Source organism: Parasteatoda tepidariorum, chromosome 3, assembly GCF_982258835.1.
Source record: "Parasteatoda tepidariorum strain Cologne lab strain chromosome 3, Ptep-v5.0, whole genome shotgun sequence".
Lineage (NCBI taxonomy): Eukaryota > Metazoa > Arthropoda > Arachnida > Araneae > Theridiidae > Parasteatoda > Parasteatoda tepidariorum.
Window position 1 is genome coordinate 9985333 of NC_141757.1, and position 24897 is coordinate 10010229.

Genomic DNA, 24897 nt, shown 5'->3' on the forward strand with positions numbered 1-24897 from the left:
TCAACCGCAGATCGTAATTTCGACCTGAACCAGAGAACGATAAATCTCCAACTCAGTATCCCTCGAGATATAATTTGTTATAGGAACATGGAGGACTTTGTGACCCGACAAATTTAATGTGCGTCAGTCACTATTTACTACAGGCAGGCTAGATTCGACCTCCCATTCTCACAAGTCCAACACCCTGTCCACTGGGCTATCCCTGCCCCCTTCACTGCAATTAAAACAAGCTAAATAAATAAAACCCTCAGAAAGTTTCTTAAATTAACCTCACTTAACGGCACAGCAACTCATAAAAATATGTATAGATTGATAACCATTCAATAATTTTCATCTAGGTTGAAAAAAATCTCTCCAAATTTTTCAATTTTTAGAAAGTTCAATGAGATTTAAAACATTTATATTTAAAAAATTGCGGCTTATTTTTTTATTATAAATGTTAACACTTTAAAATTACGAATTATTATTATTATTTTTTTTTTTTTTTCCAGCGAGAGAGTATACAGAGTTTACATGTAAAGCTTTTTTTCAAGTTTGGATTCTCAAAATCTGTACAACTACACTGGATTTTGTGCATAAACTTTTTTTTTTCGTGTGTGTGTTCGTTGTTATTGGAATAATTTCCAAGATACATAAAAAAGGTGGGAAATATCCTCTTGTTTGATCCTAAACGTGGGGCGTGTCGTTCTTGGGGGGGAATGTATGGCACTGAAAATTATTGATATCGTATCCCCCTCCCATTATTTATCAGCGAGAATAAATTGACGCCATTCTTAACTGCTTTTATTTATTTTTACTTAGATTAACATAATCTATATTCTATTATTACTATGAAGCTTTGTTCGTTCCATGGTTGCTTCTCTCTTGTTATTGGTTATTTAAGGATGAAGTGTTTTTAGGTGTTCGGCTTTTAAAGAACAATATTTTATAGGTTCAACAGGATAAAACAATCAAGCAAGGAAATAATGAAATTTTATTAACTTATTGTCATTTGAATACGTGATAGCAGATTTATTTTAGTTCCTTGTTTTACTTCAATATTATCTTTAGTTATTTCATCTTAAATACGAAATAGCACTTACAAGGGAAACTAGGGAAGTGTGACTCGCCAATTTTTAAATAAATTAGTGGGATGTATGCCTTATGAGGAATAATTTTAGGGGGCAACATTCGTTTCGGCCCATAGAAGGTTCTGTGAGAGATAAAAAATAATTGAATATATAGAAAAATCGGTATTTTATCACTTCAATGCAGACTATTAGTTATTGTAATTGTCTCATAATCCAATTAATTTGTAATTAATTGGATAATTAATTAATTTGCTAATTGATAAATTAATCAGAAAATTAATTAATTATTAATTAATTGTTAATTAATTAATTAATTAATTGATTTGCAATTACATACTCCAATTAATTTGAAAAGTTTTTTGGAAAAAAAATTTGATGTAAATCTTTTTTTTAATTAACCTAACAGGTTTTTCTGAAAAACTACAGATATATAAAATTTTCGAAATCAATTTTGACAATAAATATGCATTATACAGTACGTGAATGTACCACAAAATTAATTGGAGTATGAGACAATTACAATAACAAATAGTCTGCATTAAAGTAATAAAATACCGATTTTTCTATATATTGAATTATTTTTTTATCTCTGACAGAACCTTCTATGGGCCGAAACGAATGTTTCCCCCTAAAATTATTCTTCATAAGGCATACATCCCACTAGTTTATTTCAAAATTGGCGAGTCACACTTCTCTAGTTTCCCTTGTTAGTAAAATATTTTCTCGTAATTACCTCCGTTTTTCAAGAAAAAAAATGAGTTAACGGTAAGTTCTTGCAGTCAGAGCCTATATAAATGAACATTACCACAATTTCCTTATTTGTGTGTTATCATCCAAGTCAAAATTTTTGATGGTTTTCTATTGATGGACAAACATAATCTTGTTGGTAACCAACATAAGTAACCATCATCTCAATGATTTACGGTAGTCCGACATAAGAATAGCAACTTGTATTGATGGTTGTTGAATCATCCCGAATTTCCATCATAGCATCTTAGATGTTGGAAGTATCATGAACCACCATCATACCAGTGTAGGAATTTGGACTAATTTATGATGGTCTAACATTAAAAAAAAAATCCCCAAATTGTTTTGATGGTATATTGCTGAGAATCAACAAGAATTCTCATTAAATCATCATGGAAATGTATAGTTGGAATCATCATTGATCATCCTGGATTGTTGTTCCATGAGAATCAAACTTTTCTTGATGGTTAACCATCATAGTATTAAAGTAGCATTATCAATGATGGAATTGGACTAAGTAGGAATTGACTTTTAAAAAAAATTATATTACATGTTTTATTAAATTAAAGGCTGTGTTCATTATACAGTAATTCTATGATATTGTCTTATTATGCAAATTTTTTGACAAATATATTTAAATCGGCATTTAAATTTAATAACCGTTATTGAAATTAAGCAGTAATTACATTATACTGTATAAATCTGTGCTTTACGCAAAACTGTAAAAACATATGAAAGAAAAATTATAAAGACAAAATTGAAAGCATTATAAAAGGCACTACTACTAAATAAAATCTTCGACAAAAACCATTTAACACGTTTTTATAGTTATCAAATGTTAAATAGAAATTAAAATTAAATAATGAATAAGTTGCCATGGTAACCAAGTGAAAAGATTAGGGTTAAATTTAATTATAAACTTGATCTGTGGAACCAAAACTGTATAAATATCATGTAAACTTTTGAAGCTTATAATCAAGTAACTTTTAAATTTTGATGTAAAAAGCTGTGCATTACGCAAGTCAAAAGTTTTGATGGTCTTCCATTGATGGAAAACCATAATCTTTACGGTATAACTAGCAATAACCATCATATCTTATGTATTTCGATAGTAACCAACATAAGTAACCATCAATTCAATGTAGGAATTCTGACTGATTCATGATAGACCAATATAAAAAAAACAAATTGTTTTGATGATATATTCCTGAGAACCAAAAAAAATTCCCATTAAGCCGTCATAGAAATGTGTAGTTAGAACCATCATGGAACATCTTGGATGGTTGGTCCATGAGAGTCAAACTTCTCTTGATGGTTAACCATCATAGTATTAAACTAGCATTTTCCATCATGGAATGATGAAGGTTTGTTGGCATATCAAAAAACATGAACGCATAATGTAAAATGTTGGATGATGGGGAACATCAAATGATGCTGCACCATCATGAATCCACAATGCAACCAACATAAATTATCAAAATCTTTTGATGGGATCATCAAGAATTTTGACTTGGCCAGTAAAACCTGTCATCAAAAATCAGGTTTTTTCAGATATTTTTGAGGAGGAAAACATCAAAAAAAGACATTGCAGAATGTTCCTGGATGCATGCATCTACATGCATTCAGGAATGATGATGCTGATGACCATTCTAAGTGAAAAATTAAACGCTTGAAAAAATGTTGGATTTAAGAGAAAGATGATATATAATACCTACTATGTGGATATCAAGAGAAAGAAATATCTTTTACTAAAATGATGAAAACGAGAAAAAGATTTCAAAGTTTTTTTTTTCATTGTGTAAAAATTTTTAGGTCATCAAAGAAAAATTTTATTTTAGCTATTTTTATTAAATAATTACAATTTTTTTCTTCAATATGAAACTAAAATTAATTAATTTAGTTTAATGAATGAATTACTATTTGAAGAAAAACTGTATTAACATTCATTGTCATCCACTACAAGTTTTTAAAAAAGTATTTGAAGTTGAGTGTATGAATAAAAAAGTATTATTATTATTATTAAAAGTATTTTATTATTATTATTTTATTACTGAGTATTATATAAAAGTATTTAAAGTATGAACTAATACTGCGAATTGAAAAAATATATATACTTTTATTTTTAATACATTTAATTTACGTTATTTTTGATTAATTTATTCTAATTTCGCGACTCGCGAGATTTTTTTTATTATTTGTCCTCGGAATTCACTAGAGCATTATTTTATAATCAGTATATAATCAATAATTTATAACACGTTAAAAAAGGAGAAAACTCACATTGATATTAATTAATGTAGCTTACGATCTATCTGATAGCAGCTTTGATAAAGTTTATTATAAATTATTTTTTACGCATCTTACTATGCATAAAAATTTAATGATGGTGTTGCAGTTTTCCATTGTTTGTCGGGGCATTTTTATTTTCCGGAAAATCACGTGGTAGGATCCAGTTTTCCCACATTAATTTTCACATTGGTTTCCTTGTCCATCAGCATAAAACTGATGTAAGTCATAAAGGTATTGTTTTCCTATAAATATTTTTGTATCCCTAATTTAAAAGTATTTCCCTGTTCTGTTATTATTTCGTTTTTGATTTTGTTTGTTTTCTACATTAAGAGTCTAAGAAGATTGTTTTTATTATTGTTAGAATAACGTAATTCTGCGTTACATTTTAAAATAAAGTTATTTAAATCGGTGTTTGATCTTATTAACCTTTTTACAACAATTATTTTCTTTTTGGTGCAAATTACATTAATATTCTATTGTGAATTACGGGTAAAAAGATTCGTTAATAATTCAGAACTCAACTTTCAACTTCATGCACAAAGTGATGAATGCAAAAATTGTACTTAAAATACATGCGTCCTTTTAATAAGCAAAGATATTAAATTACAATTGTGAACTCAATAAATTTGTTCTAACAATATACTTTCAATTTTAAATGTTATTCCAAAAAAATGATTACTTAGGATAATGACTCATGTCCACTGATAGATCGTAATAGGGGAGGGAAATATTTGGACTGGACTTGTGTTCCTTTTAGTACATACATTTTTAGTTGAATTATTTGAACTGTTTCAAGCCAAGAAACAGCAATTATTGCGAAGCATTTATCGGGGATGGTAAGCGTCAGCAACAGGGGGCTTAGCTTCCTAATATTTTTATGAATTTCCTCGAGAACTTGACGGAATTTCTTTTAATTTTCGATCTCTATCACTTATTTATATTTCGAGGTAACTTGTTTTAAAAGTACTCTTATAAGTTACCATGCGATGTAATTGAGACTGAATTTTTTTTAATTATCTATCTCACCCATTTTTAGTATTTCAAGAAGACTTATTGTAAAGAAATTTTATTTTCATGAGCTATCATACGAACTAAAGTGTAATTGGGTATACTATAGCCTACGTCACAGGTTGTGTTATTCCTACTAAATTTAACCCATGAACGGCATTTTCTGCGAGCCTAACTTCAAGCCACAAATAAACAAACGAAGTGTTTGATCGTTTAAATAGCTGCTCGCCAGATTTTATTGCATTATAAAGAAAAGTAATTGATATTCGATTTTTGATTAATAATTGATTTATGTGGATAGTGGCATAGAACTTAGCATTGCGTCATGGTAAATGTTATTCCTACTAAGTGGAAGTAGTTGTGTTTTTCTTATATTATACCCAATTGAGACTGAATTTTTTTTTAAATTATCTATCTCACCCATTTTTAGTATTTAAAGAAGACTTATTGTAAAGTAATTTTATTTTTATGAGTTACCTTACGAATTAAAATGTATTTGGGACTGATTTTTTGAAATTTTTTTTATTTTATTATTATTATTATCCATCTCACCCGTTTTTAGCATTTCTAGAAAACTTATTATAAAAGTATTCTTATAAGTTACCTTACGAATTAAAATGTATTTGAGACAGAATTTTTTTCTCAATTATCTATCTCACCCATTTTTAGCATTTCTAAAAAATTTATTATAAAAGTATTCTTATAAGTTTCTATACGAATTAAAATGTATTTTAACTGATTTTTTTTTAATTATCTATCTCAGCCATTTTTAGTATTTCAAGAAAACTCATCGTAAAAGTATTTTTATAAGCTACCATACGAATTCAAATGTATTTGAGAGGGAATTTTATTTAAATTATCTACTTCACCCATTTTTAAACTTAATGTAAAATAATTTTATGTTATTTTTATTTTTATGAACTGCACCATTCGAATTGAAATGGATTGTGTTTGATTAAGAATCTATTATAATTCCAAATCGTTCTTTTTATCTTTCTCACACACAGCATTATACCTTCTTTTTTTCTTTTTCTTTTTTTCATTCCTTTTGTTCTTTTGGCAGGAACAAAAGTCATTGGGCCGTTTTTCGCCTTCCCCCCTTTTTGTTCTTTTTCTTTTTGTTTTCCAGAGATATTTGCATTCTCTTTCCCGATTGGTGCAATCTTTGGGTCTCCTTTCGAATGACAAAGAGTGAGGAAGGAGGGGACATCGAATCAACTGTCGGGGGAATAATTGTCGGGAGGGGGGTATTAATTTGAGGTGCTAATGGGGGGCAATTTTTTTTCCTATCCAGCCATTTGGAAAGCTGGGAAAAAGCTCAATATTTAATCTCCCCATCGAGCATGCTATAAACGTGACTGCGGAACAGCGAAAGGTAATAGGACCATTGAATAAAAATAAATTCCCTCCCCCACTTTAATGAGAAAGCAATTTAGAAATGGATATAACAATTTACCAAAATTTAACCCTGAAAGCATTGAAACTTACAGCAACCTTTGTGTCTAATTTTTTTTTCACGAAAAAGTTTGGGACAAAAAACTTTTTCAAGCTAAAATATTGCTATTTTAAACCATTCCTCGAAAAAGATAATTTTAAATAATTTCTAAATCTTTTTTTTTTTTTTTTTTTTTTTTTTTTTTTTTTTTTTTTTTTTTTTTTAAATTTGTTATTTAGGTAGTAAAAAAAAAAAATGGTGAACTTTTCTTTAGTATTTTTTGTTTGTTGTTTAGATAACTTACACAGAAATACAAAATAAAAACATATTTTCAAAGAAACAAAATAAGTCAAATGCCAACCTTTTCTTCAGAAATATTAACGAATAATAAACAAGTTATGTAAAAAAAAAAAATTAAGTAAATTCTTACTTAGGTGAACAAAGAAAAAAATTATTTTAGTTACTTTTTATTAAATAATTAAAAATTTTTCTCCCATATAAAATTAAAATCAATTAAATTTAAGGAATGAATTAAGGCTACAGTGGACCCTTAAAATGGTAAAAATTGATGAAAATACCGAAAAAATTTTTTTAACGTTTTTGATTGCTTTCTTGCTAGTTTTATAAGCTGAAATAATTTTTTTTCATTTTTTGATGAATTATAAGCTAGTTTCGTTTTCCAATCAGGATGCCACGCCCTCTTACATTTGATACTAAAAGCGAAACTAAATAGCAAATGCGTTTTTTCCAACCAAAAAGATACATTTTTTCAGAGGATTTTTGAATTATTATTGCACTGATGAAACTTTTATTGGCAACAGTATTTATTAACTGTATCTGTGATTGTTCATTATCGCACATTGTTTGTTGACATTTCAAATTCGTTAGATTTTCGAATTGTTTTATCATTCTTCAAATACAAAACAGCTTTTTTCAAAGCTAATTACTGCTTATATTACTACTTATTTAGCTATTATAATTACTACTTATATTAGCTAATATAAATGAAATAGTAACATTTTATATCTTTTTGTCATAAAATAATGAAACATTTACTACTGATTATAAGAATAATTTAAAGACAATTTTAATTTTGAGCAAAAAATCACTTTTTCTCAATATTGATTTTTTTCAAATTTTTGAAACTTTCAAACATTCCAGGAGCCTTAATTTTCTAGATACAGTTTTGAAACTTTGTCAACAGTTACTTAATTATATATTAAGTATTTCTATGCATTGTTTTTTATAATAATTAGTAGTTGAAAGAAATTGAGAACTGAAAAAAGAGTTTTTTTAATTTTTTTTTCAAAATTTTTGTACGTAATGAAAAATTATCTCCTGCTACTTAAACCAGCAAAATTACTCACAAATTCAATACATACATTTGTTTCTATGTCTATAACGAGCAACATAAAAAAGTTTCGAAGAAAAATTTTTAAAATTAAGCCGCCTGGAACATTTTAAAATTTTGACAACTTTTAAATTTTAAAAGTTTTATAACTTAAAAAATTAAAAAGATAATTTAAAAAAAATTCATGAATTTATTTATTATTATCTAAATAAGCTATTCTGCAATTTTCAGAAAATTTGGTTAAAAATTCCAAAATTTGATTTTTTAAGTCCACTGTAGCCTTAATATTTGAAAAACTGTATTAGCATCAATTGTCATCCCCTACAAGTTTAAAGAAGAAATGTATTTGAAGTTGAGTGGAAGAATAAAAAGTATTTTATTAACTATTGAAAATGTAAACAAGATATAGAAAGAGTATGAACTAATAGTAGGAATTGAAATAAACTCATTTTAGGAAAAACAAGAAACCTTGTTTTTGGATTGATTTCTAAGGTCCTGTTAGAAAGTACCCATCTTCTGTGAGGGTTTTCACTTAGAATATGGTCAAAATATTATCTTGGAAACAGAAAACACACTCACTTGAAGTTTGCAATTTTGTTGAGCAGTTAATAACAGTTTCAAAATACTATTCCATTTCCTTTTTTCCTTTGTGAAAAAGCATGTACCTTGCTGAAGTAGGGGAGAGTGGGGTCAATTGCAGCAGGGTACGATTGTAACAGAGCAAAAATTTCGAGTGTGGGGTTCTAGATTCGGTTCCTAGGTGGCGCACAAGGTGTATTTAATAAATCTACATGTACACCCCTGCTGGCAACCATTTTTATGTACTTTTGAAAGAGTTACATCACAAAAAATATTTTCAAGCTACGTAAGTACTTTTTTTGGTATTAGAGTATTATATTGTAACAAAGTAATTTTGTTTAAACAAATAAAAATTATTAAACGAATACGTAAGTGGACACTTTAATTAACATTTCAAAAAAATGATTAGTTTCGTTAATTAACTAGCATTGTTTTTAACAAATGAAGCTGAAATGGCGTCTTGGGGACGATTGTAACAATAAGTAAAGGGATGATTGTAACAGCTGAAAATAAATAATCTTATGTTTACAAACCATTACTTAACTCTTTAAGAACCACCAATAGTTTCCTATATCATTTATATTATGTTGCATGTGCATTATTTTATTTGTCACCTTTCACAGCATAAATTAAAATTTTTAACCCCTCAAAGTTAAAAGTTTAGCCCTTTAGGTCTCTGCTCATTATTATTTTTACTCCTAAAATATCACTACTATTTTGATCAATAAAAAAATGTATCACAACTATGATAATATGTAACTATGTTTCAGTTGAATTTATGAACTGTTACAATTGACCCCGTAAGTGGGGACATTTGTAACAAGTGCACGACTGTCAAAAATTGTTAATAACTATTATAATAACATTTAAAGTAAGGTATTTATTTTTTTTCCAGTAGAGGATAGTCTACTTTACTCGTCTGCAATTAATACTAATAATATGTTGGATTTTTTATTAGTTAAAAATAGTTAAGTAAAAAATGTTACAATTGACCCCACTCTCCCCTACAGAAAATATTAAAACAGCGAGAACGATTCCTTATTTTATTTTATAACAGTTGTTGAACAGCCGACCCAATTTTTGGGCTTACGACGAGTAATGTTCCATAACATTATGATTTTGAACCCAGTCCAGAAGAAAAGGGAACTCCTGGATCGAATATTGGGAGAAATTTGCCTTCGTGGAGGACTTTCATCATTCATGATTGTTCTAAGAACAACATTTAAAAAAACAAACAGAACAATAATAACAAACGGTGTTATGGACCCTACTTAGATAGATACAAAATGTTGTTTTTCAATATTTTGTCTAAATAATGACTGTCCCTGTCACTAATGTCACTTAATAGCATTTTACAGAGTGAGCAGAAGTGACTATTAGAGAGACATTTTACAACCGTCGTTGAACAGCTGACCCAAATTTTGAGTTTACGACTACCAGTGTTGAACTCCATAGCCTTGTAATTTTGAACTAAATCCAGAAGACAAGGGAAGTCCTGGATAAAGAATTTTGCTTCGTCGAGGACTTTTTGATGGAACGAGCCCGCATTTGCGTTACTTGGAAAGGAAGACCACGAGAACCTCGGTTTGATTGAACTGTTTGACTAAACTCTAACCCAAAATCCGTCTATCACCGAGAATATTTCAAGTCAGATTCGTTACAAGCCGAGTGCGAGATTCGTATCGACTAGCCATCGATGGGATTCGAACCCAGTTCACCTCATTGGAAGGCGAACGCTCTATCCCTTGGGTCATCACGGCTCAGCGAGAACAATTTTGGGATTTTTAGAACTCATTAAGTTATGGAGAAATGTATAAGAGGCAGAAGTCTGAAAGACTCGAATGTAATCCAGGAGTATCGCTGGAGTTAAAGATGCATGTGTCTTCGAAGTAACAGGCGTTGATTTAGCAGGACCTTGAAATAACATAATGCTTGTATCATAATTTTTATTTGTGCTAGAGCCGTTAATAACTTCCAGATCAGCACAAAGTTTCTTTGCTGAGCCTCTATGGCTCAGGGGATAGAGCTTTCGCATTCCAATGAGGTGAACCGGGTTCGAATCCCAAAGATAACTGGTCGATGCGAATTCTTCTTGCACTGACCACAGTGCTGACGCGAAACATCCTCAGTGGTAGACAGATCATGGGTTAGAATCCCCTTGTCGTCAGGATAACCGGGGGAGTTTCTCGCGGTCTTCTTCTCCAGTAATGCAAATGCAATTTAGTTTCATCAAGAAGTTCTCCAGAAAAGCAAATTTCTCCCAATACTTTGATCCAGGAGTTCCTTTGTCTTCTGGATTGGGTTTAAAATGACAAGGCTACGGAGTTGAACATTAGTAGTCGTAAACCCAAAAATTGGGTTGGCTGTTCTATGACGGTTATAAAGTATAAAGTTTACGGATTTACGGAGATTTATGGTCAGATAAGGAAGACCGAAAATTATATACAGTGATAACTGTATTCAGTGATTACAGTATACAGTGATTTCACTGGCACAAATAATCTGGTTAAATTTTTGCATTGGAAAGTTATCTGAGATGAACTATCAATCTTATGATCCTCATGGCTTCGTGTCTGTCTTCATGCTTCTGTGTAAAGATAGAGTGAAAGAATTGAAATCTTTGAGAAAGAATCTTTGTGAAAGAATTTAGAATGAGTCACTTAAGAGAACTCGACAGGCTTGGATATAATGGAAACAGATTCAGAATCTAAAGAACAGTTGCCATCGTAAACAAAAACCACGTTTCAGCAACCAATCTGGATCGAGATACCCACACTACGTGACTTGCAGACTCCCATTTAATCCCTAGCAACAATTGGGCTCGAAATTGACTCAATATGGATCCTATATGAGCATGCTCCGAGGGACCAATATTGGGATGTCTAGATTTTTTAATATTGATCCTATGCAGTGTCCATATTGGCCTATATAGGGCTTAGATTGGTTGAATAATGATAACAAAATATCGAGTGAATCTGACAATTCTATGTAGGGCCGATATTAATTGTAAAGTGGCAGTAAATTATTGGGTGAATCGGACATTTCTATATAGGGCCCATATTGGAAAAATATCGGACATTTGAACCTTATTGAACCAGGATTCGTGAATATCGGTCCAATGAGGGCCCAAGGCATTTTGCTGCTAGAGATGATGAAGAAACTAAATCCCTCATAAATAAACGTTATATAAAAATATTTCCCTGTTTAATATAAGAATGATAGAAACATTTTTGAGTCACGCTACGTAATTTTAAATAGAAACATTCAAAACTTGATCGTTTTCCAATCAATTTTTGAATGGTTTATGAAAAATAAAGTCACTCTTTTATATTATTATTCCTCGAAAAGTTTCATTCGATTCTATAAAAACATTGGATTTCTTTTAAAAAAAATATTTTAAATAGTTTCTTTCCTCTATCATTACTAAATTAGATAATAAATATTAAAAAAATTATTCAGTCTGTGCAATCTTTAAAAACAGGTGGTGTTGTTTGGCTAATATTCTGACCAGACAAACTTGACTCGTTCCACAAATGAATATTCTAGAAGATAGAGATCGAAATATAAATGCAAATTTAAATAATTTACCAGGACTCACTATTATTTGAATAACTGCTTACATTGTTATAGTGTACCATTTAAGATAATAAAATGAAATACTACGGATAGTCGTATTGAACATTTCTGTTATCATCCAAAACTATTTATTTTACACAGTTAGAAATTTCTCTCTAAAATTACGGTAAAATGAACGGCAGCATCTGTCCATCCGATTAACCGTAAAGTTTACGGTTGAGTAATTATTTTTACCATTATGGATATGAAACCGTTTACAACTAGCACGGTTAAAAAGCTAATGGGGGGGGGGCCCTCCCTGAATATTTCAAAAATTCAAAAAATATTTTACTGCATTTTTCGAATCTTTGTACCCTTCCTAATATTTGTCTAAAAGGATTTCTCTGTACCTAACTTCGTTCGGAAGTTATACAGAAAATAGAGAGTCGTCGCTAAGCAGGTAGAAAGGCCCGTTCGGCCGGATTAGGAGGGGCGACATTCTTTTTGTGTCTCATCCATTCTGTTGACGAAGAAGATATATGGACCTGGAATTGCAGAATAAAGGTTAGTTATTACTAATTTTATAATTTACTAGATTGAACATAAGTCAAAACTTTAAACATGTTTTCCTCAAAACGCTGTTTTCTGACCTGGCCTAACGTTTTTCTCATGATCTATACAACGAAATAGGCTGCTCTTTATTTTAAATTACGTAAAAATATATTCTTTAGAAAGTAGCGTAGGATTTTTTTTGATATTTTTATATTTCGATTTTATATTAGTATTTTAATGAATATTTTTTAAATGAAAAACTTAACTTTTTTTTTAAGTTGCCGCCATTTTGGTAATTTTGTGAATAAATAAAAAACCGCTATGCTACTTTTTATATAATGTCTTTAGTTTCAGAAAATCTAAACAAAATAGTTTTCCTATGTTTCAGGACCTCTAAATCCATGAGGCCAGTGAGGTGTTCCTTTTTGAAGACCAGCCACACACGGAGCTACCCCCAACTTATTTTTTGTTATTTCGCAAAAGAAAAAAATTTAAAATAGACTTAAATTGTAGCTAAATATCATAGAAAAACAAGGAGTCTCTGCATTGTCTCTATTACTTAAAAAAAATTCAAGAAAAACGGTAATATTTTACCATCTCAGGATGGGGTCCCCCCTTAATTAACCAGTGCAGTTAATTGACCAGGCCTAAAGAATTTAATTGCTTTGTAACTTCTCTTCATGCAGTTTAGTATGGTTAAAAAACCGTAAATATAAAAATGCACGGTTTAGAAACTATTTACAATTACTCGGGCTGAAAAGATAACTGGAATAAAATAGAATAATTGTCACATATGGAATGTAACTGTAAATGCTTGGAACCTTTATGATTTATTTATATTATGATTAGATCATTGTTATTATGATATTTATATAATATATTATTATGATTAAAATAAAGGCATCTCTCAGCTTTTAAAAGTCATAAATTATTAATTTTTAATACATAGCTTTAATTAAATTAAACCAATTACTTAATTTTTGTTTCATTTTACAGGTATTTTATTCTCTTCTTAACAATCAATGTAGAGACTAACTTAATTCAATACCAATGTATAACTCATTAATTCACTGTCGCGACTAAATCGAACATCAAAATCTCTCTTTATTTCTTAAGCTACTTTATATTTCTTTTCATAAAAATGTTTCAGTCACGGGGTTATATTAATTCTCACGGTCTTTCTGCTGATTAAGCTATAGCCAAATTATTTAAAATTTAATATTTATTAACGTGGGGTTGGCTTTAATTTTGGCTATTTCATATTTCTTTTGCCCCTTTCTTATTGACAAATGCTGTTTCTCTCTATGCTTTTGAAGATAAGATAAGTTTGGAACTTTCAAAATAACCCTTCTCGGTGGAGACTTCTATTACAGAAAAATGGGAGGGTTAATGAAAGACTTATCCTTGATTGACATACTTTTTTTAACCAATCACATGATTAAGATCCACATAAATAACCAACTTTTAGCGTACACTTTCGAATTTAACATTTAAAACTTAAACTTTATCTTGACTCGGAGTGGAATTTATTTCTCGTTCAAGGTGACTTAGTTTGATTTTAATTATCTTTTCTTATCTCTAATTATCTATCTCTAATCTTTTTTAAGTTTTAATAATAGAACAAAACTAGATTTCTCCAATGATTCTTTGTAAAAAAGCAATCATTTACATTCCCATTTATAAAATATCGATAATGTTATTACAGTATTAAAGGATTCTTATTTATTAAAGGATAAGTCAATTTAATTAAGAGATACTAAGTATACTTCAAATGCAAATTACGAATACTTGTCAATGGAACATTTTCTATAACTTCAAAGGAACTGAGTCGACATATATTTCAATTCCTACTATTAGTTCACACTCTCCCTATATATCTTCTTCAAATTTTCAATCGTTAATAAAATAATTTTTATTAATTCATTCAAGTTCAAATAGATTGTTCAAATACATTGATGTTAATGCCGGTTTTTCAAACATTAATTCATTAATTAAACTTAATTAATTAATTTTAGTTTTATATAGCAGAAAATTTTTTAATTATTTAATAAAAATTAACTAAAGTAAAATTTTTCGGTGTTGACTCAACTAGGAATTGACTTAAATTTTTTTATTTATATTATTTGTTTAGATTATTTGTTTATAAAGAAGTATGAGTTTCATTTTATTTTAGAGGAAATGAATAAGTTGTTTTTACGAGGAATAGGATATTCTCAGTAGGGGAGAGTGGGGTCAATTGTAACAGGGTACGATTGTAACAGAGCAAAAATTTCGAGTGTCGGGTTCTAGATTTGGTTCCTAGGTGGTGCACAAGGTGTATTTAACAAATCTACATGTACACCCCTGATGGCAACCATTTTTATGTACTTTTGAAAGAGTTACATCACAAAAGATATTTTCACGTCACGCAAGTACTTTTTTTGGTATTAGAATATTTTATTGTAACAAAGTAATTTTGTTTAAACAAATAAAAATTAGTAACCGAATATGTAAGTGGACACCTTAATTAACATTTCAATAAAAAAAAATTAGTTTTGCTAATTAACTAGCATTGTTTTTAACAAATGAAGCTGAAATGGCGTCTTGGGGACAATTGTAACAATAAGTACAGGGACGATTGTAACAGCTGAAAATAAATAATCTTATGTTTACAAACCATTACTTAACTCTTTAAGAACCACCAATAGTTTCCTATAGCATTTATATTATGTTGCATGCGCATTATTTTATTTGTCACCTTTCACAGCATAAATTAAAATTTTTAACCCATTAAGGTTAAAAGTTTAACCCTTTAGGTCTCTGCTCATTATTATTTTTACTCCTAAAATATCACTACTATTTTGATCAATAAAAAAATATATCACAACTATGATAATATGTATAATTAACTATGTTTTAGTTGAATTTATGAACTGTTACAAATGACCCCATAAGTGGGGACAATTGTAACAAGTGCACGACTGTCAAAAATTGTTAATAACTAATATAATAATATTTAAAATCAGGTATTTAATTTTTTTTCTAGTAGAGGATGGTCTACTTTACTCGTCTGTCAATTAATACTAATAATATATTGGATTTTTTGTTAGTTAAAAATAGTTAAGTAAAAAATGTTACAATTGACACCACTCTCCCCTACCGTCCTCACGCATGGGCAGACCCGGGCCGTGCCCGGAACCCCCAGGCACTCAGGGGGCCCTAGAATATCTTACTTTTTATAAATTCTATTTAAAAAAGGCTAAGAATAAACAAGATTGCCTTACATATTTTTTAAAAATAAATATATTCTATTGTATAAAATGCGCATTTCATTTTGTTTTTTTTCCCCACAAATAGTGATTGATAATGATGCAAGCACCAATAATTTGAATAGTTTATGTTTATCACCATGAAAACTTGAGAAAGGCAACCGAAATCTATTTTTCTACATGGCGATGAAAGTTTTTTGTACTCGCGGGCACTGAAAGATGTTTTAATAACTGTTTAATTTGACAAAATAATTCATACCTTTTGAATTTTTTTTTATGTCTTATATCTTTATGCTTATTAATTCTTAATTATTTTCGTTAACGTCCATGGCTTTGAAAATTTATTTAGGGTTTATGACTGGTTAGCATAATTTTTTTTTACTAATTATGCATTGGATAAAAATGCTTTATTTGTCTTTTTGGGGTAATCAAAATGTGTTTTTGTTAAAATTTTTGCATATCTTAAAAATGATTATGAATGTACGTGATGTTTTTCAGTTCTTTTTATAAACATTATGGCATGTTACACGGCTCTGAAACATTTCTGTACCTGGGCGACATTGCATGCCATTAAGACGGAGCTGGATATTCTACTCCAGCTAGTGTTAAAACGGCCAAATTTGATATACTTAGCTCAGAACAGAAAGTGAACATCTAGATTAACTTTTGATTTAATCTAATGATCGGATTTTAGCATACTCAGTCTTTTAGTTCGAGGGGTTAACTTTAAATATTCTAATTAATGTTTGTGTGAGGAAAATTGTTATCGACCCTGTCAACCTCCATCTATGAAAAGGTATCCCGACATAGAATCGAGTTAACATGTCTCATATACTTGTGAATTGGAATTATATTTTTGTACAGGTAGACACACTACAGTACTCCCCCACCATAATTATATATGTGATGGAATTCGATGAACGGATACCACTAGTTGATTCATTTGCTGTTTTGTGAGAAGCCGGGAGAGCTGTATTAAGATCACCGTACTTTTTGATTACCGATCGTAAGAGCTGTATTGAGTTCACGGTCGCGGTCACTCCTGTGTTGCCTTTATCAGTCGAGTGTATACGATGCACGTTGTGTGTGATCGAAACTGAGTAGCAACAGCGCGAGGAGGTGGATAATGTCGCAGTCACAAGTAGCAAGTCAACAGTTCAATGTGGGCCATCCATTGATGGTAGGCGTGTTTAAATTGATGTAGGAGTTTCTGTCAAGGTAGGCGTCTTTACATCACGTCCGGGTCACCAATGTGGGGATAGACAATGTCAACCTTCATCTATGAAAAGGTACCCCACCATACAATCGAGTTAACATGTCTTACATACTAGTGAATTGGGATTATATTTTTGTAGTGATAGATACTCAACAGTCTGCTGATGATATTTTATGAAATCAGACACAAAAAAGAACTTTCTTATAATAACATAACTTCTATCGACAGATTTGGAATTCTGACCCTCGAAACATAAAGGGGATAGCCGCAATATGGAAAATATGTTCCCAATAATTTGAGTAGGAGATAGCGACTGGAATTATGGACCCTTTCATGTTAGTTTCGCTTTTTGCATATTTCGCTGTATAAAAATACTTTAAAATATTATTATGTAATTGCGTTTAAAAAAATGCTTGCTAGAGAAAAGAAAAACAGCAATGGTCTCCATAGCAACGCATGCAATGATGACGCATGCGCACTGTTTACTATGACTCTTGAATACAGTTGAAAAGTGTGATGACGTCCAAATATGTTGCGCACACCATCAAACCCAACACAAGACCCATTTTGTCAATGGGTAACAATTATTAAATTTGTATTTAATTATTTTTGGATTAATGAACTCTATAATTGTGCACAAAAATCTGTTGATTCGTTTAAAAGCTTCATTTAAAGATTAAGCGTAAAGGATAGAATTATTATTAAGGGTTTCCAAACTACTCTCGACTGTCCTCCTGATTCAACTATTGCGATCATATTTTCCAGATTGTGTCCAGCTAACATCCGTACTTTAAGTTTCAGAACTCCAAATAATCGGAAATGAGGTAAGCTTATTCAGAGAAAGTACGTTTTTGCGTCTGATTTCGTAATGTAATACAGTGAAAAAATTTTCATTCAAAAAATGTGATAAAATAACAGTATAGTCAATGCATTCAATTACCCTTAAAGTTTACGCTGAAGAACATTATTTACTTTTACGGTTTTGAAACCGTTTACAACTAGTATGGTTAAAAAAGAACAAGAATCCAAAACTATTCTTTTTTTAACCGTTTGCAACTAACATGGTTTCAAAATCGCAAAAAAAGAATTTTAACTGGACATTTGAGCTAGGTTTTTCATTGGGTAATGGGCAATGAAGTTAGGTTACGTTTCAAAAAATTAACCTTGGACTGTGTCTTAATTAGTTTATCTGGTATCACCTATCGTTAAAAATGGGAAATAGTAGACATTTTGTATTAAGCAGCTTTATGGTGCTGCCATCTAAGCGTGAAAGAGAGTATCGTATTCTATTAGTCCAGGGTCACAATTCGGGAAGTTCGGGACACATTAATGTGTTAAAAGGAATGTGGAAAATATTGTGGTTTCAACGCTGAGATTCGAACCCCCGTTCATGAGATTGATAGGCAAGCCCTCTCGTCTATAATATGTTCCTTGCTGCAACTAAGTGCTTCTATTAGATGAGCCTATTTGATGCGATAAATTTTGATTGTTCAGCCGTATTAGGTGAAAGCAATTAATGAGCGTTTTTTTTTCTCAATTAACAGTTTGAATGCCATCTTATTTATGGTTAATTAATTGCTTTGTTTGAATATTGTAAAATAGCAGTTAAATAAATTATTTAGCCATTTTTTTGAGAAATTTTAATTAGTGATGAAATTTTATACTTAAAAATTTTTTTCATTTATTAGCTGTAGATTTTTTCATTTATTATTTCATGATTAAATGTTTAATTGTATTCCTTAAGGCCTGGTTTCTTAGGACAGGACGCCGTCAGCTGGAAATCAGCGTTAACCTCTGATTGGTCCATTTGTGAGTTTGATAGTATACGTCATCGAACGCTCATCTTGAACTACAATTGCCGTCCAACTCAACTGCACTTGGATTACAACGTGACGTTATCCACAGAAGCAATGGCGGACAACATCCAACAGCACATTGAAATCAGCCAAGATTTTGATTTTGACATTAAACATAGGTTCTTCATTAAACATAGCACTCTTCATTTAGCTCAGCTATAATGTTTTTTTTTCTTGGACAAAGTCATTATTTGTTCTCTAAAACACTGGTCGACAATAACAAAATCAATACAAATTAATAATAATTATTTGTTTACGTTATTAAGGCATGCGCAATGAGAGATAATGTCTGCGTTGGACCGACTGCTCACGCTGAGCTAACAAAAAAGTATTTTTTTGGCGTCAGATCTACGTCAACTTTCCGCTGACGCCCAGATAAGGCGCTAGTTCTAAGAAACCAGGCCTTTAGAACTAGCGCCTTATCTGGGCGTCAGCAGAAAGTTGACGTAGATCTGACTCCAAAAAAATACTTTTTTGTTAGCTTAGCGTGAGCAGTCGGTCCAACGCAGACATTATCTCTCATTGCGCATGCGTTAAAAACGTAAACAAATATTTATTTTGAATCTGAATTGATTTTGTTTTTGTCGACCAGTGTTTTAGAGAACAAATAATGACTTTGTCCAGGAAAAAACACTTTATAGCTGAGCTAAATGAAGAGTGCTATGTTTAATGAAGAAGCTATGTTTAATGTCAAAATCAAAATCTTGGCTGATTTCAATTTGCTGTTGGATGTTGTCCGCCATTGTTTCTGTGGTTAACGTCACGTTGTAATCCAACTGCAGTTGAGTTGGACGTCAATTGTAGTTCAAGATGAGCGTTCGATGACGTATACTATCAAACTCACAAATGGACCAATCTGAGGTTAGCGCTGATTTGCAGCTGACGGCGTCCTGTCCTAAGAAACCAGGCCTTGAGCTAACAAACCAGTATTTTGTTGGCGTCAGCGGGACGTTGACGTCCCGCTGATGCCCAGATAAGGCGCTTGTCCTAAGAAACCAGACCTTAAGAAACCAGACCTTCGAGACAAAAGAAGAAAAAAAATCAAATTCAACGTTGGTAAAACATGCATCAAAACAATATTTTGAACATCATGAAAATCAATTCAGTATAAACTGAAATAAGGTTGCTCAAGGCTCAGCTAGATTAACAAGCTCACCATTTCTCTTTATTTTAATAAGTTGAATAATTTTTATTTAATAACTTTATATTTTTATAACATTTTAATTACTTTAAAAAGAGTCTTTCTAAATTCCTGTTTTTTTTTAAATGAAAACCATAGGAAACAGACAAAAGAATAATTGTAATTAAAAAAAAAAAACTATCGAGGACGGTTTTTTGTCTGAATTACGATTTAAATAACTGGTAGATGTATGATAAAAATTTATCTGTATACATAAATTGTATACATAACAGAGTTACGATTTATGTTAAGTCTATAAATAACTGGTAGCTGTATGATTTAGCCTACTTTCCATACCGGGAAAAATATTTGGAAGGATAATTTTGAATAGACTAAAACATGAAATTTATGGAATTTTAAGAGAAGAACAAGCAGGTTTCCGCAGTGGAAATGGAACAATGCAGCAAATCTTCACACTTAGAAATATCATTGAGCAAAGCTTAGAATTTAACACCTCTTTATATTTAAACTTTATTGATTTCAGTAAAACCTTTGATTCAGTTAAGAGAGAGAAATTATGGGAAATTTTATCACTTTATAATATACCAGAAAATATATTAACATAATCAAAGATATGTATGATAACAGCAAATCATGTATAGAAGTAAATGGAGAATTAACTGAATTCTTTTTGGTCAAAACTGGCGTGAGACAGGGATGTGTTTTATCTGGATTTTTATTCATACTGGTGATAGACTGGATTATGCGAAACAGCTTGAAAGATGAAAAAAGAGGAATAAGGTGGAATTTCACAACTACTTTAGAAGACCTTGGTTTTGCTGATGACATCGTACTTATCTCATCCAAATGTACAGACCTTCAGCTGAAAACAGACAAATTCAACAAATATGCAAATAGTGTAGGTTTATTCATAAACAAGAAGAAAACTAAAGTAATGAGAATAAATCAAAAGAAAAATGACAAAATTAAAATCGAAAATCACGAAATAGATGACATAGAGTCATTTAGCTATTTAGGTTCTATTGTAGATAAAAAAAAGGTGGAAGTAGTGAAGATATTAGACAGAGAATAATCAAAGCAAGAACATGTTTTAAGGGATTACATAGATTTTGGAGAGAGTCAAATATTGAAATAAAGACAAAAATAGTTGTTTACAAAGCTATTGTTAGAGCAGTACTATTATATGGCGCAGAAACCTGGAAACAGACTAAGATCGAAATACAAAAATTAGAAACCTTTCAAAACAAATGTTTAAGATTTATTTTCAAAATTTTCTGACCTTACAAAGTATCAAATCAAAATCTATTAAAGAAAGCTAAAATAAAAACAATAGAAGATGAAATTAAAAAAACGAAGATGGAGCTGGCTCGAACATATCCTTAGAATACCCAAAGAAAAAATTACATCTGTTGCTCTTACATGGGCTCCTGATGGTAAGAGAACAAGAGGAAGACCCAGACTTACCATCCAGTGCATGTTTTGGGGCGAATTAAAAGAATGTGGAATATCTGGCTGGGAGGAAGCAAGATCTATTGCTAGAGACAGGAGGCGTTGGAGGGATATGCTAGAGGCCTTAAGTGCCCAAAGGCACGTAGAGGATAAGTAAGTAAGTAAGTATGATAAAAATTGATCATTATACATAAATTGTATGCATAAATTGTATCCATAACAAAGTTTCGATTTATGTTATATCTATAAATAACTGGTAGATGAATGATAAAAATTGATCATTGCACATAAATTGTATGTATAACATAGTGGAAAACTTGCTTTTAATTTTTTTAAGATGGGACCCCACCCTGAGATGGTAAAATATTAACGTTTTTCTTGAATTTTTTTTTTAAGTAATAGAGACAATGCAGAGACTCCTAGTTTTTTTAATGTTATTTAGCTACAATTAAAGTCTATTTTAAATTTTTTCTTTTACAAAATAATAAAAAATAAGTTGATGGCAGCTCCGTGTGTGGCTGGTCATCAAAAAGTAGCACCTCACTGGCCTCATGGATTTAGAAGTCCTGAAACATAGGAAAACGATTTTGTTTAGATTTTCTGAAACATAAAGACATTATCTAAAAAGTAGCATAGTGGTTTTTTGATATTCGCAAAATTATAATTCAATTTTTCATTAAAAAAATATTCATTAAAATACTAATATAAAATCGAAATATAAAAATATCAAAAAAATCCTATGCTACTTTCTAAAGAATATATTTTTACGTTATTTAAAATAAAGAACAGCTCATTTCGTTGTATAGATCATGAGAAAACGTTAGGTTAGGTCAAAAAACAGCGTTTTGAGAAAAATGCGTTTAAAGTTTTGACTTATGGTAGGGGAAAAGGTTTAATACAATAAGTTCAATAAGTTTCTATATACAGTGAACAGAATGGACGAGACACAAAAAGAATATCGCCCCTCCTAATCCGGCCGAACGGGCCTTTCTACCTGCTTAGCGACGACTCTATTTTCCGGTATAACTTCCAAACGAAGTTAGGTATCGAGAAATTGTTTTAGACAGACATAAGGAAGGGTACAAAGATTCGAAAAATGCAATAAAACTTTTTTTTGAATTTTTGAAATATTCAAGTTGGGGTCCCCCCCCCCCCTTGAGCAACAATATATGCTTTTTTGTACAATATATGCTTTTAGAATCATTGTCAAAACTTCTGTAAAAGAAAAAAAAATTCACACATTAAAAGTGTTGATCGCGAAACATTTCCTTAAATTGTTTTTTTTTTTTTTTTCCTATTTCAAAATAGGTAAATAAGTGAATTGTTGGTGTTATTACTTTTTATTTACCATGAATTATATTTATTTAAATACGCATTTTATTTATTTCGTTAAATAATTTTTAATTTTTCCGAGACTTTTTAATAGGATAATTTAAAAATCGACTTTTTTTTATTGCAAAAAAAAATTTAATAAATAAATAAAATAGAAAAAATTAAAAAAAAGTTCTGCAAAATATATTGTTTTTGAAGGCATTTAATGCATTACTGGTTAATCTCAAGATATTTCAAACCAATGCTTAATTCGTTAAAAATATTTCTTTAACCCACAAGATTTTCAAGCTATGTTTAAACAAGAACTAAAGTATTATTGTATTACCTAATATAACATGCAATAGAAAAAAAATATTTAAAGTCAATTCCTACGTATGTCAACAAAGAAAATTTTTATTTTAGTTACTTTTTATTAAATAATTAAAAAAATTTCTCCCGTATAAAATCTAAAATTAATTCAATTTAATGAATGAATTAATATTTGAAAAAACTGTATTAACATCAAATATCATCTACTACAAGTTTAAAAAAAATGTATTTGAAGTTGAGTGGATGAATAAAAAGTATTTTATTAACGATTGAAAATTTGGACAAGATATAGGCAGAGAGTGAACTAATTGTAGGAATTGTATAAAAGTTATTTTAACTATTATTTAATTTGAAATTTGTCTGTATCAGTACAATTGTTTGGTAAAGAATGCTAAATTTTTTTTTTTTAAAAAAATTTAACTGATTTAAAATCTTTTATTTAAATGAAGAAAAACAACTTTTCGAATTGATTATAATTAAATTTTCTGTCATTTGCACTTGGTTTGTCACCTTTCACAATAATTTTAAAATATTTGCGTTTAAACACCGCACTGTGGTCAGACTGACAGTAAACAACAATCGTTTTGCGCTAGCCAACAGATTATGTAAATAAAATATAAAAGTTATAAATAAATAAAACTGACAGTTTTTTTCGTTAAACTGCTTCTCAGTGAATTTACAATAAAATTAAGAGTTCCATTATTCGTTGTGCGTTATAAAGCAATCGCTCTATCAGTCTATCACTACTCATATACAAAACTCACTTTTTGTTGTTAATTTTCACAGCAATGAAGTCAAAGTGAAGTAACGTATCAATCTTAAAGTTAGTTTTTTTATTAATTCAAAACTTTAATTTAACTGTATATTCAACATATTAAATACGTAGAATATTTTTAATGGTTGTAGTAAATAGAATAATAATGTTAAATTAAATTTTAAAGACTACGCTTTTCGAATGAGGGAAAAAAAAATTTTTGTCAGACCTACAACAAAAAACGTCGGACGCATCTCTTTTTAAAGACGAAAACATTTTCGCCAACATTTTCGGTTTTAGGTGAGGTAAAAGTTTAATTTTTTCTTCTTTTTTATCCGTTTAGTGTTTTTAAATTTTTTATTCTATCTTCGCTATCCATCTTCTATTTCTATTCTATAAGACTCACCGACTATGAGAAGATTAAGGACTCGTGATCCAACAGTTTTCGTTCACTTCCAACTTTGAATACGTTTTAAAACCCTCTTTTTGTGTCTTCAATGTAATCAGTGATATACATGAACCCAAAAGAGGGAAAGTAAAAAAGAAGAAATTAGAATTTCAAGTATGTATTAGAATTTCAAGTATGTACAGTGTAGAATTTCAAGTATTTCTAGACTTAAAATCGTACTGCGAATAAAATAAAAAAGACAAAACTTAAGTATAATAAACTCCTATTGCTCAAGAGAGGGTAGATTCAGCTTTTGTCTCCTACACGATCGTATGGTATATCGTGGGTATTGCGGTAAATTTGTTATTAAAATGCTTAGTTCAACATTAACTAAGTCTTTAGTAAACTAAAAACAAACAAATATGCTAATTATCTCTATGACGATTTGATTGATAAATCATCAAATAAGCAAATTGTCGAAATCAAACTGCACTTGTTTGCCATCATTAATTATAATTATGCGAAGCGATGAATTTCTTTTGTACGGACTTTTTCGTGAGAACGAAACAAATTTAACCGTTATAAATTTCTTTGAATTAAGAGAATTGTGGCGTAACT

The 24897-nt window shown here is 30.1% G+C and overlaps 1 protein-coding gene across 1 annotated transcript in view; it reads left to right on the forward strand.

Moving 5' to 3' along the window:
* LOC107449779 (uncharacterized) overlaps positions 1-24897 on the forward strand; it is a 323223-nt gene that overhangs the window by 261132 nt on the left and 37194 nt on the right. The gene's annotated exons all lie outside the window — the stretch shown is intronic.